Source organism: Cricetulus griseus, chromosome X, assembly GCF_003668045.3.
Source record: "Cricetulus griseus strain 17A/GY chromosome X, alternate assembly CriGri-PICRH-1.0, whole genome shotgun sequence".
Classification (NCBI taxonomy): domain Eukaryota; kingdom Metazoa; phylum Chordata; class Mammalia; order Rodentia; family Cricetidae; genus Cricetulus; species Cricetulus griseus.
Genome location: NC_048604.1, coordinates 72,569,999 through 72,585,374, shown reverse-complemented (window position 1 = coordinate 72,585,374; position 15,376 = coordinate 72,569,999). Strand labels below are relative to the sequence as shown.

The window sequence follows — 15,376 nt, the reverse complement described above, 5'->3', positions numbered from 1 at the left end:
TGAGCTTCTGTCTCCCTCATTAGAGGCTTACCTTTATATATTATAGGAAGTTTCAGCAGCACTTGGTTTTAATACCAACATTCAAATGCCTTTCAATTCTAGCTGTCTCACCTTTTATTCCCTTCTTCAATCCCATCCCTCCTCCACATTTACCACCAGCTAAGCCTTCTTGTACTCCACCAAGGTGGTGACTGTATTGATACTGCTCAAAGAACTGGTGGCCTTTTAGTTGGGATATTCCCTTTGCCAGCAGCCTTCTCAGCACAGGCCAACAGCCTTTCCTCTCTGGCCTGTACTTGTGGACAAGCTTGAGCAGCTGGGTAGCTGTTTGCTGGTTCCAGGGCCTGGGTGAACTGGTTAATGGCAAGAGGTACTTTAAACCGCTTATAGAGATGGCGCTTTGTGGCTGCAGCCGAATGAAATGGGACAATTTGATGAAGCATGTGAGATCTCTTTTGGGCTGGATGTCCTGCCCGAAGCAGATGTTCTTAGTCCTTTTCTCGAACAAAGGATTCACCACCTTTTTGGCCTCCTGTTTCTTCAAGACGGCCCGGGACCGGGGCCACCTTCTTCCCCTTGGCCTTCTTCCCTTGGGCATTTTGTTCAGCTGGAGAAGAGAGAGAAAGAGCAAGACAACCATTCTCATAGAAGTATTCTTCAATAATAATTTCTAGTTGAACCTGGGGACAAAACTTAAAATAACAATCACTAAAGAAGTTTAAGAAGACATGGCAAACACTCAAACTTAAAGATATTCCAATCAATGTCTCAAGGATGCTCTTCCAAAATCCAGACACAGCTAAATGAAATGATGAAGACAATGTGGGATTTTTTTAAAAAACCTGACTTTAACAAAGAAATAAAAATGTTAAAGAAAAATCAACCTGCAGTGAAATGGAATTAAAATCTCAATAACACAAATACAAAAGGGAAAGACTAAAAAGCATAATTGATGGGGAAAGTCCTTCTGTGTATATGTTTGTCTTATTGGTTGATAAACAAAGCACTGTTGGCCAAGAAGGAAGCAATATAGGCAGGACTAGGAGAGAAGGAGGATTCTGGGAAATGTAGTAGAAGGTTGTCACCATGTGATCCCAGGAAGAAGACACAATAAGGCCAGCATCCTCAGTAAGATAAGTCGTCTTAAAAATATATAGATTAGTAGTTATGGTTGATAATTAAGACTGAGATAGCAAATAAGGAATCCTAGTCATTGGCCAGCAGCATTGTTATTAATATAAGACTCTGTGTGTTATTTGTGGGCACTAAAGTGGCAGCAGAACACGGGCAGCTGGCAGAAAGAGTTATTGTTACACATAATGAATCTTGTATGAAGTAGAATAGTAGGAATCTAAGATAAAGTAGCAAATTTAGGGCATAATGTACGAGATTATGAAAAAATTATATGCACAAAGAGTACATGCAGAAGCTGTTGTATGGCAAGAAAATACCAAATCATCAAATTATAAACTTAGATGAAGAAGAATCCTAAGTCAATGGCACAGAGTATATCTTTGAAAAGATCATAGAAGAAAATACTCCCCAATTAAAGAAAACCATGCCCATACTGATACAAAGAGAACATAGAAGACCAAATAATTAGGAACTCTAAAGAAAATCTCACAGAACATTGCAGTTAAGCACTAAATATACAGAAAAATAGAATATTAAAAGCTTCAACATAAAAAAGTCACATATATAGGAAAATCAATTAGAATACCAGCTTAATTCTTAATGGAAACTGTAAAACCATGAGAATATGGAACAATGGAGTTTAAGTTCAACTTGACCATGATTGCCAACCTATTCTACTGTACCCATTATATCTATTCTTCCATTGTTAAAGAAAATAAACTTTCCAAGATATAAACATGTACACCAAACCAGTCCTGCAATGAACACTAGAAAACATGTTTATTTGACTAAACAAGTTGTATATATGTATTTAGAATAATATTTTGTGTTTGTGTGTGTATGTGTATATATGTGTGCCAACAGTGAATGAAATAGAGGTTATGGATTTAAGATTGATGCAATTTCCCCAATTACATTACATGAATTTAAAACACTTAAAATGAAATGATTCAATTTTCCAATTAATTTACATTAATTAAAAAACTTTGGAAAGAGCTGACCTGACACATACGAGGTGAGTGACCCTCTGCTCTTACCCAACTCCTGTCCCAAGCCCCATTCACCCCGATCTCTCTGGGCCTATGCCTGCTTGGAGTAGACCCTCCCAGACAGGGAAGAGCTCCCTGAGTCGGAAACACCCTACTCTTCCTTCGCTTTCCGGTGACCTGTCCCCTACTGAGGCCTAAGTCCTTCAGAGTGAGGAGACTACGAGGAGAGGCAAGATCATCCAGAGCTTCGGACATTGAATCCTTGGCCCACATACACCACTGGGTCACAAGAGGGGATAGAGAGACCCCACCTGCACCCACTGGAAGAAGATATGGGAAGAAGACAGAATAAGAACTCACTCAACCAAAGAAAGACCAATATGACACCACCAGAATTTAGGGACTCCATGCCAGCAAGATCTGAAAAGCTCCACACAAAAGATGAGGAAGAGATGGACCTCAAAAATTATCTCGGCAAGATGATAGAGACCTTTAAAGAGGAAACAAGAAAGTCTCTTAAAGAAATAAAAGAAAAACCAAGCAAAAAATTACGTGAAATGGAGGAAAAGAGAAACCAAAAAATTCATGAAATAAACAAATGTCTTAAAGAATCTAAAGAAACGCAAGACAAAACAACCAAACAAGTGAAGGAAGCACTCGAAACAGGTCAAGGCATGAAAGCTGAAATAGACACAATAAAGAAAACACAGAATGAGGCGATGCTGGAAATGGAAAGGCTGGATAAATGATCAGGAACTAAAGATGTGAGTATAACTAATAGAATTCAAGAAATGGAAGAGAGAATCTCAGTTATTGAAGACTCGTTAGGGGATATACATTCATCGTCCAAAGAAAATCTCAAGTCCAACAAATCCCTAACACAAAATAACCAGGAAATATGGGACACCATGAAAAGACCAAACCTAAGAATAATAGGTATAGAAGAAGGTGAAGAAACACTGCTCAAAGGTAAAGAAAATATATTCAACAAAATCATAGAAGAAAACTTCTCCAACCTACAAAAGGGTATGCCTATGAAAGCACAAGAAACTTACAGAACAACAAACAGACTGGACCACAAAAAGAATTCCCCCTGACACATAATAATCAAAACACCAAATCTACATAATAAAGAGAAAATATTTAGAGCAGCAAAGGAAAAAGGCAAAGTAACATATAAAGGCAAGCCAATCAGAATCACACCTGACTTCTCAATGGAAACTCTGAAAGCCAGAAGGTTTTGGATAGATATCCTACAAGCACTAAGGGAGCATGGATGTCAACCCAGACTACTGTACCCAGCAAAACTTTCAATCACTATAGATGGAGAAAACAAGATATTCCATGACAAAAACAGATTTAAACAATACATATCCACAAATCCAGCACTACAGAAGGTTCTGGAAGGAAAACTCAAACCCAAAGAACATAACTATACTCACAAAACATAGGCAATAGATAATCTAATTTTACCAAACACAAAAAGAAACAGGAGGGTGAAATCCACACACAATGACACCACCAACAATAAATCCGAAACAAACAAGAACCAACAATCAATGGACATTAATATCCCTAAATGTCAATGGTCTTAACTTACCCATAAAAAGATATAGGCTAACAGAATGGATATGAAGTCAGAATCCATCCTTCAGCTGTTTACAAGAAACACACCTCAACTTCAAAGACAGCATTACCTCAGAGTAAAAGGATGGGAAAAGATTTTCCAATCAAATGTGACCAAGAAACAAGCTGGTGTAGAAACCCTAATATCTAACAAATTAGACTTCAAACTAAAATCAATCAAAAGAGATGAAGAAGGGCATTTCATACTCTTCACAGGAAAAGTCCATCAAGATGAAGTCTCAATCCTGAACATCTATGCCCCTAATATGAAAGCACCCACATTTGTAAAAGAAACATTGCTAAAACACAAACCACACATAAAACCACACACACTTATAGTAGGAGACTTCAACACCCTCCTTACACCACTAGACAGGACCACCAGACAGAAACTTAACAAAGAAACAAAGGATATGACAGAAGTTATAACCCAACTGGGTTTAACAGATATCTATAGAACATTCCATCCAAACACAAAAGAATATACCTTCTTCTCAGCTCCACACAGAACTTTCTCTAAAATTGACCACATAGTTGGCAGCAAAGCAAACCTCCACAGTTACAAAAGAATTGAAATAACCCCCTGTATCTTATCAGATTACCATGCTTTAAAGCTAGAATACAATAGCAATACAAATTGCAGAAAACCTACATATTCATGGAAATTGAAATAACACCCAATTGCACCATTCCTGGGTTGAGGAAGAAATAAAAAAAAAAGAAATTAAAGACTTCCTAGAATTTAATGAGATTGTAGACACAACATACCCAAACTTATGGGACACTCTGAAAGCAGTGCTAAGAGGAAAGTTCATAGCACTAAGTGCCCACATGAAGAAACTGGAGAAAAGTCACACTAGAGAATTGACAGAACAACTGAAAGCTTTAGAGCAAAAAGAAGCAAACTCACCACAGAGGAGTAGACGCCAGGAAATAATCAGCCGGAGGGCTGAAATAATAAAGTAGAAACTAGGAAAACATTACAAAGAATCAATGAAACAAAGAGTTGGTTCTTTGAGAAGATCAACAAGATAGACAAACCTTTATCCAAACTAACCAAAAGGCAGAGAGAGAGCATGCTAATTAACAAAATCAGAAATGAAAAGGGGGATATAACAACGGACACTGAGGAAAACCTGTACTCGACAAAATTCAAAAATCTAAAGGAAATGGACAGTTTTTCTGGATAGATATCACTTACCAAAATTAAACCAAGAACAGATAAGCAGTTTAAATCGACCTATAATCCCTAGTGAAATAGAAGCAGTCATCAAAAGCAGTTAAGCACTAAATACACGGAAAATAGAATATTAAAAGCTTCAATATAAAAAAGTCACATATATAGGAAAATCTATTAGAATACCACCAGAGAAGCTAGGAAACGAGGAGGACTCTAAGAGAGACATACATGGGAAAGGGACAGATCTCCTGAACAAGTTGGGAGTATGAGTGGAAGGAAGAGGGAGCTAGGAGAATGAGAGGGGGAGAAGAGGAGTGGTGAGGAGGACAGGAGGGAGCAGGAAGTTTGAGTTGGAGGAAACAGAAGAGAGCAAGATAAGAGATAATATAATAGAGGGAGACATTATAGGTTTAAAGAGAAATCAGGCACTAGGGAAATGTCTGGAGATCTACAAAGATGACACCAACTAACAATCTAAGCAAAAGAGGAGAGGCTAACTTAAATGCCCTCCCCTGATAAGGAGATTGATGATTGACTTATATGCCTTCCTATACCCTTCACCCAGGAGATGTTGGAAGTGGAAGCAGACATCCACAACTAATCACCGAAATGAACTGGAATCCAGTTACAGAGAAGTGATGAGAAAAGGGGTCCAGACCAGGCTGGTGAAACCCATAGAAACAGCTTACCTGAACATCGGGGAACTCTTGCTCTCCAGACTGATAGGTGGAATACCAGCATGGGACAGATCCAGACCCCATGAATGTGGGTGTCAGTGAGGAGACCTTGGAAATCTATGGGGCCTTTTGTAGTAGATCAGTACTTATCCCTAGCATAGGTATGGACTTTGGGAGCCCACTCCTCATAGAGGGATATTCCCTCAGCCTAGACACACATGGGAGGGCCTAGGCCCTATCCCAAAGAATATGACAGACTCAGAAGACCCCCTATGAAAGACCTCACCCTCTCTGGGGAGAAGAAAATCTATGGGATAGGTAGGGTGTTAGTTGTGGGGGGCAGGGGAGGAGGGAGGCAGTGGGAACTGGGATTGCCATGTAAAATAAATTATTAAAAAATTTAAAAAATCTTTGCAAAGGAATAAACAGAATCCACAATTCAACAGACTATACGAAATAGCTTTAAAGATAGCTACAGCCTTAAAATGAAAAGATGGGAAAATTATTCCAAGAAAAGAGGACCAGGAAGCAAGCAGAGGTTGCTAGCCTCATATCTAACATAAATAGACTTCCAACTAAAACAAATCAGAAGGACTAAAAAGACCCTTCATTCTAATCTGGAGAATAGTTAACCAAGAAGTCCATTGCAATCCTACATATATATTCACCAGACTCTGGGGCACCCAATTTCTCTAAATGCATATTAGTGGAAGTAAAGACACAGATAAAATACAACTTAGTGACAGTAGTTGATATTAATATCTCTCTCCAATATCCAGGCCATTTGGCCAAAAAAGAAACTGAAAGATGTCAGAATTAAATGTTACCACATAACAAATGGACTTAATATGTACCTATAGAATATTCTTATAAAGTCCCAAAAGTGTATACTCAACTCAGCAGCATACAGAAGCTTCTCTAAAATAGACCACATATTGGGAAACTAAATATTAAAAAATTCATAAACAACTCCATGTTTCATCTCTTACCATAATGCAATAAGACATAAGCAAACAAATCTCTCATAATTACACAAACTCAAGGGAATTAAATACCATATTAATGAATGATGAATGGTCCAAAGATGAAATCAACATTTTTAAAAATTCCAGTAACTAAATGAAAATGAAATTCACTATAGAAAAACCTTTGGGACACATTAAAACTGTCCAAAGAGTAAATTTATAGTTTTATGTTCCTACACTAAAAAATCAGAAAGATCATAAATAAAGGAATTAGTTTATATTACTCAAGAATTTGGAAAAATAGTCAAACCAAAGCCCAGCAGAAGTCAAGAAATAATACAAGTCAGAGCAAATTAATAAAATAGAAATAGAAAACAAGAGAGAGAATCAACAAATATAATGCCTGGTTGTTTGAGAACATAAACATGAACAATAAACCTTTGGTCCAACAAACAAAAAGAAAGAAGACAACACAAGTTAACAGAATCATAAATGAACAGAGAAAAATGCGGACAGACATTAAACATGGTATTCCCTCACTCATATATGGATTTTACACATAGAGCAAAGGATTACCAGCCTACAATCAAAACCACTAGAGAAGTTAGGCAACAATGATGATTCTAATAGAGACACACATGGTTCCCCAGAGAAGGGGAAAGATATCCTGAGCAAATTGGGAGCATGGTGGGAGGGAGAGGGAGCTAGAATCAGAAGGGGAGAAGTGGAGGGGTGAGGAGGACATAAGGGAGCAGGAAGTTTGAGTAGGGGGAAGAATAGAGGAGAGCAAAATAAGACATACTATCAGAGAGGGAGCCAGTATAGCTTTAAAAAGAAATCAGGCACTAGGGAAATGTCCAGAGATCTACAAGAATGACACCAACTAACCATCTAAACAACAGTGAAGAGGCTACATTAAATGCCCTTCCCTGATAATGAGATTGATGACTAACTTACATGCCATTCTAGAGCCTTCATCCAGCAACTGATGGAAGTAGAAGCAGGTACCCACAGCTAAACACTTAACTGAACTGGAATCCAATTGCAGAGAAGGAAGATTGATGAGCAAAGGGGTAAAGACCAGGCTGGTGAAACCCACAGAAACAGTGGACCTAAACAAGTGGGAGCTCTTAGCCCCCAACTGATTACTGGGAAACCAGCATGGAACTGTTCCAGACCCCATGAATGTGAGTGTCAGTGAGGAGACCTCGGAAATCTATGGGGCTTCTTGTAGTAGATCAGTACTTATCCCTACCATAGGAATGGACTTTGGGAATCCATTTCACAAAAAGGATACTCCCTTAGCCTAGACACACAGGGGTGGGCCTAGGCCCTATCCCAAAGGATACAACAGACTCTAAAAAACCCCATGGAATACTTCACTCTCCCTGGGGAGCAGAAAGGGTAAGGGATAAGTAGGGTTTTAGTGCCGAGCAGGGGAGGAGGGGAGGGGAGGGGGTGGGAACTGGGATTGACATGTAAAAGAATCTTGTTTCTAATTTAAATTAAAAAATTGAGAAAAATAAAATAAAATCTGAGAGAGAAAAAAAAAAGAAATTCAGAACATTCTACCTCATGAGATGGAATCGATCCCTGACACTGCTCAGGTGGCCAAGAATCTGAGACTAGATTGCCACAGACCTAAGGACAAAAAGATGACTCCTAAAGAAGTTCTTGTATATTCACAGAATAGTGTTTTGCTCAGCTACTATCAGAGAAGTTTCCTCCCATATCAGATGGGAATAAATAGAGACTCATAAGGGGACAATGTGCAGATAGTAAGAGACCTTGGAGCACTCAGACCTACATGAGAGTAAATAGGATGCCTCCTTCACTTCCCTCCCCATGGGGCTCAGGAAACCCTATAGAAGAGGAAGCAGAAAAAAATAGTATACAAGAAGGAATGGGGCACACCAAGGAACCAAGGCCTTCAAACACAAAAGGACTGATTCACATATGAACTCAGAGAATATGGCAGCATGGATATGCTCTGTCTAGGCTTGATGGTGTCCCACAAGCTATCTTCCATTGGTAACCATAATCAAATCAATAACTAATATTCTCCCACCAAGTGATGAATCTAACCATGTGACTCTGTATGCCTTTGGGTAATATTGTTGGAGGATTTTCGAACATTGAACTGGGAAAGCCGTTGGGTCACAAAACAAAATTAGTTACTACATGTGAGCTTTAAAGATAAGAATGCTAAGGGAAAAGGAAATAATTGAGGCCTATCTTGAGGTTTCAGAGGGAAGCAGAGTGTCTACTGAGAACTGACTTAAAGGTAATCTGTGTGATATAATAAAGAATCTGTGTGTGATAGTAGCCCAGGCTTAAAGGGTTAGAAGTGACTCACAAAAGCTCATTGTTACTGCCATGAAATCTGTGCATCCCTTGGAAGGGTTGCATAGAGTCAGCTGTGTCTAAAAATTAATCTGTGGTTAATAAGAGATCAGGACAATAGCAAATATTTCCTACAAGTTAGTGCACAGAGGTGGCCCAAGGGTACTGGAATACATTTCAAGTACACAACTTAGCAAATAGAATGCAAGAGTCACCCACATGGCACCATTTTTGCTGTTCTGTTTTTCTTTTCTTTTTAAAAATTATTTCTTTTTTTGAGATTATAATATAACCACATCATTCCATCCCTTTGTTTGTCATCCTACCAAATCCTCCCATATACTGCCTCCATGTTCTTCATTCATTGTTGTTATACACACACAAACACACAACACATGTATTTCTAACTAACTCTGTATAACACTCTATGTATGTGTGTTTTCAGGGCTGACTATTAGGTATTAGATACCTAATTGCTGTACTGTTCTCTGGGGAAGATTATTTCTCACACTCTTGGTGTTGCTATGTTGTTTTAAATGATATTCTATTTTGTTTCTTTTTCTGTAGGGGTGAAACCTCCTGGGCTTTCCTCCATTCATGGTAGCATGTCTATATTCTGTATATGTTATCTGTGTTTACCTCATGTTTAGGCAGACATGTTGGTGAGAATTTATGAGTGTAGATTTTGGCATTCTTAGGAGACACAATCTCACAGCAAGATCCCTCTGTTCCTCTGGCTGTCACTATCATTCTTGACAGTTGTATTGTAGATTCGTATTTTGGAACCGGGATCCCTAACTCTGCACTTAAAGTGATTATTATTTTCTGTTATGGTCTCTGTCTGTTGAAGAGATAAGTTTCCTTGCTAAGTAGTGAGGACTACACTTACCTGTGGTTATAAGGACAAATATTTAACATGAACTTACAAATTATGCTGGCAGTTATAGGTTCCTCTCCAAGATACATGACTTCACTAGCCCTGGTTAGTAAGCTAGATTACTAGTAGTAAGCATTATTTTTCTCTTGTTGAGAAAGTTTTAAGTATGATTAGAAGTATGTATCTTGGTTACCTTCACCCCTTCCCTACCTATTCCCAAATCTACTCCACCTCCCTCACCTATCAAACTTTATGTTATCTCTCTTAAAAAAATAAAGTAAGTACAATCTGTGGGGGACTTGTCCTGGAAAGTGGTTGATTTACCTGAGACCACAGTCTTAATGAAAATGACCCTTTCCCTTCCCCCTCCCCCTGCCTCTCCCTCTACTCCTCCATCCTCCCCCTCCCTCTCCTGCACCCTCTCTTTCTTTCTCCCCTAGCAACTGATGAAAAAATAGCTCCTCAGCTAGGACATGGACTTCCTGGACACTTTTCTCCTGTTCATTTTGGGATTTTGGCTGGCTTGAGTTCGTGTAGGTCTTTGGTTTGCTGTCATAATCACTGTAAGTTCACACATGCAACTATCCATTTGTTTCCAGTATACAGTTTTTTCTTGAAGCTGTCCACCAGCTCTGGCTTTTGCAATTTGTCTTTCCCTTCTCCTAAGAAGATCCCCAAGTCTTAAGGGCTAAGGTGTGATACAAAAGTCCCACTTAATGGTGTCTACACTGTAGTCTTTTACTTTCTGCATCTTGGCCAGCTGTGGGTCTCAGGGTTAACTGCCTCAATATGCCCTTTTTAAATTACTCTAACTCCCTTATAAATTCTATTTTTCTATGTCAATATTTACTCTCATTTATCAACTGTTAAATCATCTTAGTCATTTATCCTTTGATAACATCTGATATTAAACTTGTTTTATATTTCAGCCACTATACTATGTACAGTGAATACATCAATGTGGGAAGAAAATGTTTCCTTGTTCTCATCTGCTATACCACATGGCACAAAGCTGCACAAAGTAGGACATTGGGATAACCATGGCTTTGCACAATAATATTTTTTAAAAGGGGCATGCTTTCATAGGTGAATTTTCTACTAAAAAATATTCCTGTGGCAAAAGGAAATAAGTCAATTGCTAAATACTGGATTTTCTTTTTAAGTAAGTCTGTTTATCCAGCTTCTATTTCAACTCTCAAAATTTCATAGATTTCAGTATTAGAAAATCAAATCAGTGATGATTTACTTGTCCATTTGAGTCCATGAGAGTAAATACTAAAAGCAGAAAAATCCAGAAACAGTTTATCTATTCTATTCCAAGATGCATTATAAAACACATATATTTTGTTGGAAGATAATTATTCATAAAAAATAATAATTTTAAAAATTGACAGAGAATAAAGCAGTATTACATAACATATAAATTAAGTTGCTTACATAATTTTGGAATTTGTGGTTTACCTTTCAATGCATATATATATATATATATATATATATTATATATATATATTATTCTTGGATAGAATCATTTTAATAATTTTCATTTAAATTAGAAACAATCTTATTTACATATCAATCCCAGTTCTCCCTCCCATCCTCCCATGGCCCCTCTGACCCCACATCCTATCCCCTGTCCACTCCCAGGGAGGATAAGGCCTTCCATGAGGGATCATCAAAATCTATCAAGTCATTTGGGGCAGGGCCTAGGCCGTCCCCCATGTATCTAAGCTAAGAGGGTATCTCCCCATGGGGAATGCACTTCTGAAGTCCATGTGTGAATCAGGGATACATCCTGGTTCCACTGCCAGAGGCCCCATAGACTGCCCAGTCTTCCTAGCTGACACCCACATTCAGTGGGCCTGGTTTTGCCCTATGTTAGTTTCCCAGCTATCAGACTGAGGTCCATGAGTTCCCACTTGCTGAGGTCAGCTGTTTCTGTGGGTTTTCCCAGCATGGTCTTGACCCCTTTGATTGTCACTCCTCCCTCTCTACAACTAGATTCCAGGTGTTTGGCTCAATGGTTAGCAGTGGATTTCTACTACTGCTTCCATCAGCTACCAGATGAAGGCTATAGAATTTCTATTTGTACTATTGAATTTTGTTTTCTGAATTGGCCTTATTTTTATCTTGATTCTTTCCATTTGTAATAAAGGCATAAATTGTTTTATCTATTTTAATTTTCTAGGATCCCACAATTAATATTAAAAATGAACTTTGAATTCTATATGGACCTTGAACTTTTAAAGTGTTAGAATTTTTAAAGATTGTGGGAATTGTAAAAGTTTGACCATGACTTATATTGTGACATTTACAAGACACCTTGGAAGATAAGACATGAATGATTTTGCCTTGATGTGTTTGTTTGTAAAGTTGTCAAGGGCACATTTTTCTGGTAACCTTTAATTGTCAATTTGACATGGCATAAAGATAAATGATAGCAATGACTAAATTGGGGGGTTGACTTGTTGAGACTGGCCCGTGGCCATTTCTTTTGGTTATTGTTTGATTGCTAATTGACAGAAATAGTTCAAGCCCTTCATGGGAACTGCCATTGCTTGAACAGATAGCCTTGGTTGTATAAAAAGCCTAGATAAGCATATGTCAGCATGCAATCCACTTACTAGCATTCCTCCATGCTTTCTGCTTCATTTTCTCACTTGAGTTCTTAACTTCAATTCTGAAAATCATGGTATATAAACCTATAAACTAAAATAAACCTTTTCCTCGCTTAAGTTGTTTTTATCATGGTTTTTATTATAGCGTCAATAAGGATACTCATTCTTCAATTTCTTTTCAAGAGGTTGAAGGTCTAACACCCTTATAAATATATAAATAAATATCTAGAAGTTATATGCATTCTCAGAATCACAAAATGAACAAGTGTCTACCCACCTTGAGTATCTAGAAGCTATACTATATACATAGAAAAAACTAGTAGAGACCTGTTTTGGCCCTGTGCATGATGCTTCAGTCTCCGTGAGTTCATATGAGCCTTGTCCCTATTAACTTATAGGGTCTTGTTCTCCTGGTACTCTCCTCTTCTGCCTTCTCTTCCACTGGATTTCCAAATAGTGAGGGTAGGGATTTGATAGAGACACACAGTTTAGAGCTGTGTGTTGTAAAGGTCTGTCTGTCTGTCTATCATCTAACTCTCCATCTCCCCCCTTCTCTTTCTCTCTCATAATATCTGACTATGGGTCTCTGTAATTTTTCCCATCTGCTGCAGGAGGAAGCTTCTCTGATGCTGGCTAAATAAGACACTGATATATAAGTATAGTAGAATAACATTGAGTCATTTTCTTGTTACTTTTTTATATAGACTTGTTTTACCCTAGGGCTCTGGGCTATCTAGTCTCTGGTTCTTGGCCAGCAGAGGAGTATTGGCTCCTTCTTATGGAGTAGGCCTTGAATCAAGTCAAACAATGGTTGGTTACACCCACAAGGTTTTATGACACCATTGCTCTATGATATTTTGCAAGCGGGACAAAATGTATATCAAAGGATTGTTGGCAAGTTTGGTTTTTTCTCTCTCTTGGGAGCCTGCAGAGTATATTCCATACCAAAGACATTAGAACTTGGGGATAAAGGTACTATGTAGTTACCAGCTTGTCCTCTCCATATTCTTTGTGTGGGTGTTGTCTTCAGCAATGTGGTTGTGGACCATAACCTATTGTTTTGTCAATAGCCTGGGTTGTTTTTGGGTTTCCATAGGACCCCTTTGGCCAAAACTCAATTGGATGCAACCTGGTCCTGGTACTAGAAGCTTCATTTGGTGACAAAGAACTGGCCAGTAGAGACTCCATCTCCCTCATTATTTCGAGTCTTAATTAGGATTTAAAGGCACTGAAAATATTTTCAACAAAATCTCTCAATTTCTCAATAAAAAGACACAGGCTAACAGAATGGATGCAAAATTGAGATCTATCCTTCCACTGCATCAAAGAAATGTACCTTAATAACAAGGATAGATATCACCTCAATATTTGGGAAAAAAAACTACCACAGCTGAAATCACATATGGATAGTCACACCGTGATATTGGGAGATATCAGTATTCTATTCTTACCAACAGACAGGTCATCCAGACAACTAAACAAAGAAATGAAGGAGTTAACTGCTAACTGAAGTTATAGACCAAATGGACATAAAAGGTATTTACAGAATATTTCACCCAAACAAACACAAAAAATACCTTCTTCTTAGAACATCATTGAACTTTCTCTAAAGTTGATCACATAGTCAGACATAAATCAAGTCTCAAAAGATACAGGAAAATTAAAATAACTCTCTGCATTCTATCAGAACTCCATGGGCCAATGCTGCCTATAAACAACAGAAACAAAAATCTTACAAGTTGTTGGAAATGAATAACTCTATCAAATGTAAAATGGGTCAAGACAGAAATAAGAAATTTGAAACTTCCTAGAATTGTATAAAATGATGACACAGCATTCCCAAGCATATAGAACACAATTAAAGTAGTTCTAAGAGGCAAGTTCATAGCACAAAGTGCTTATATAAAATATTAGTGAGATCTCATATTGGTAATTTAACAACATACCTGAAGGTTAAGGAAAAAGAGAAGAAATCACACCCAAAAGGAATGTACAGCAAGAAATAACAAAACTCAGGACTGGAATTAATAACATAGAAGCAATAACAAGTCACATGAGACAAAGAGTTTGTTCTTTGATGAAAATCAGTAAGATTGACAAACACTTATATACTAATTATATTATATACTAACTAACAAAATTAGAAATGAAGAGACACGAAGGAAATCCAGAGAATCAGAAGGGCATGTTTTAAATACCTGTACAAGACCAAATTGGAAAATCTATTAAAAAAGGAATTTTTTTCTCAAAAGTTGCCACTTACAAAAGTTAAATCTAGGTCAGATAAACAATTTAAACAGATGTGTAAATCCGAATGAAATATAAGCAACCATGAAAAGTCTCCCAACCAAATAGAAGTCCAGGCACGGGTGATTTTAACACATAATTCTACCAGGTTTTCAGAAAAGAGGTAATACATATACTCTTCAAATTATCACACAAAAGAAAAACTAGAGGAACATCACCACATTTGTTTTATGGGGTCACATAAACACCCAACAAATAAAGAGAATTACAGACCAATTTCCCTTATGAAAATCCAAAAACCTTTCAAAAATACCATCTAACATGATCAAGTAGGCTTCATCCCAGAGATACAGATATGGTTCAGCATATGTAAACTGATGTATGTAATACACCACATAAACAAACTCAAATCTCAAAAACTACATAGTCCTCTCATTAGATGCAGAAAAGGCCTTTGAGAAAACTTAACATTACTTCATTTTAAAACTCCCAGAGCAATTAGGGATACAAAAGATATGTTTCAATATAAAAAAGGCAGTTTACAACAAGCCCATATCAACATCAACTTAAATGGAGAGAAACTCAAACACTTTGACTAAAGTCAGGAACAAGACATGAATATCCAATCTCTCCATTCCTGTTAAATATAGTACTTGAAGTCTAGCTAGAGAAGCAAAACAACTGAAAGAGATCAGAGTACAAATTGGAAAGAAAGATTCCAAC

General features: G+C 37.6%; 1 pseudogene; it reads right to left on the bottom strand.

Moving 5' to 3' along the window:
* Positions 1 to 33: 33 nt before the first annotated feature.
* Positions 34 to 598, bottom strand: LOC100753430 (annotated as a pseudogene).
* Positions 599 to 15,376: the final 14,778 nt, after the last annotated feature.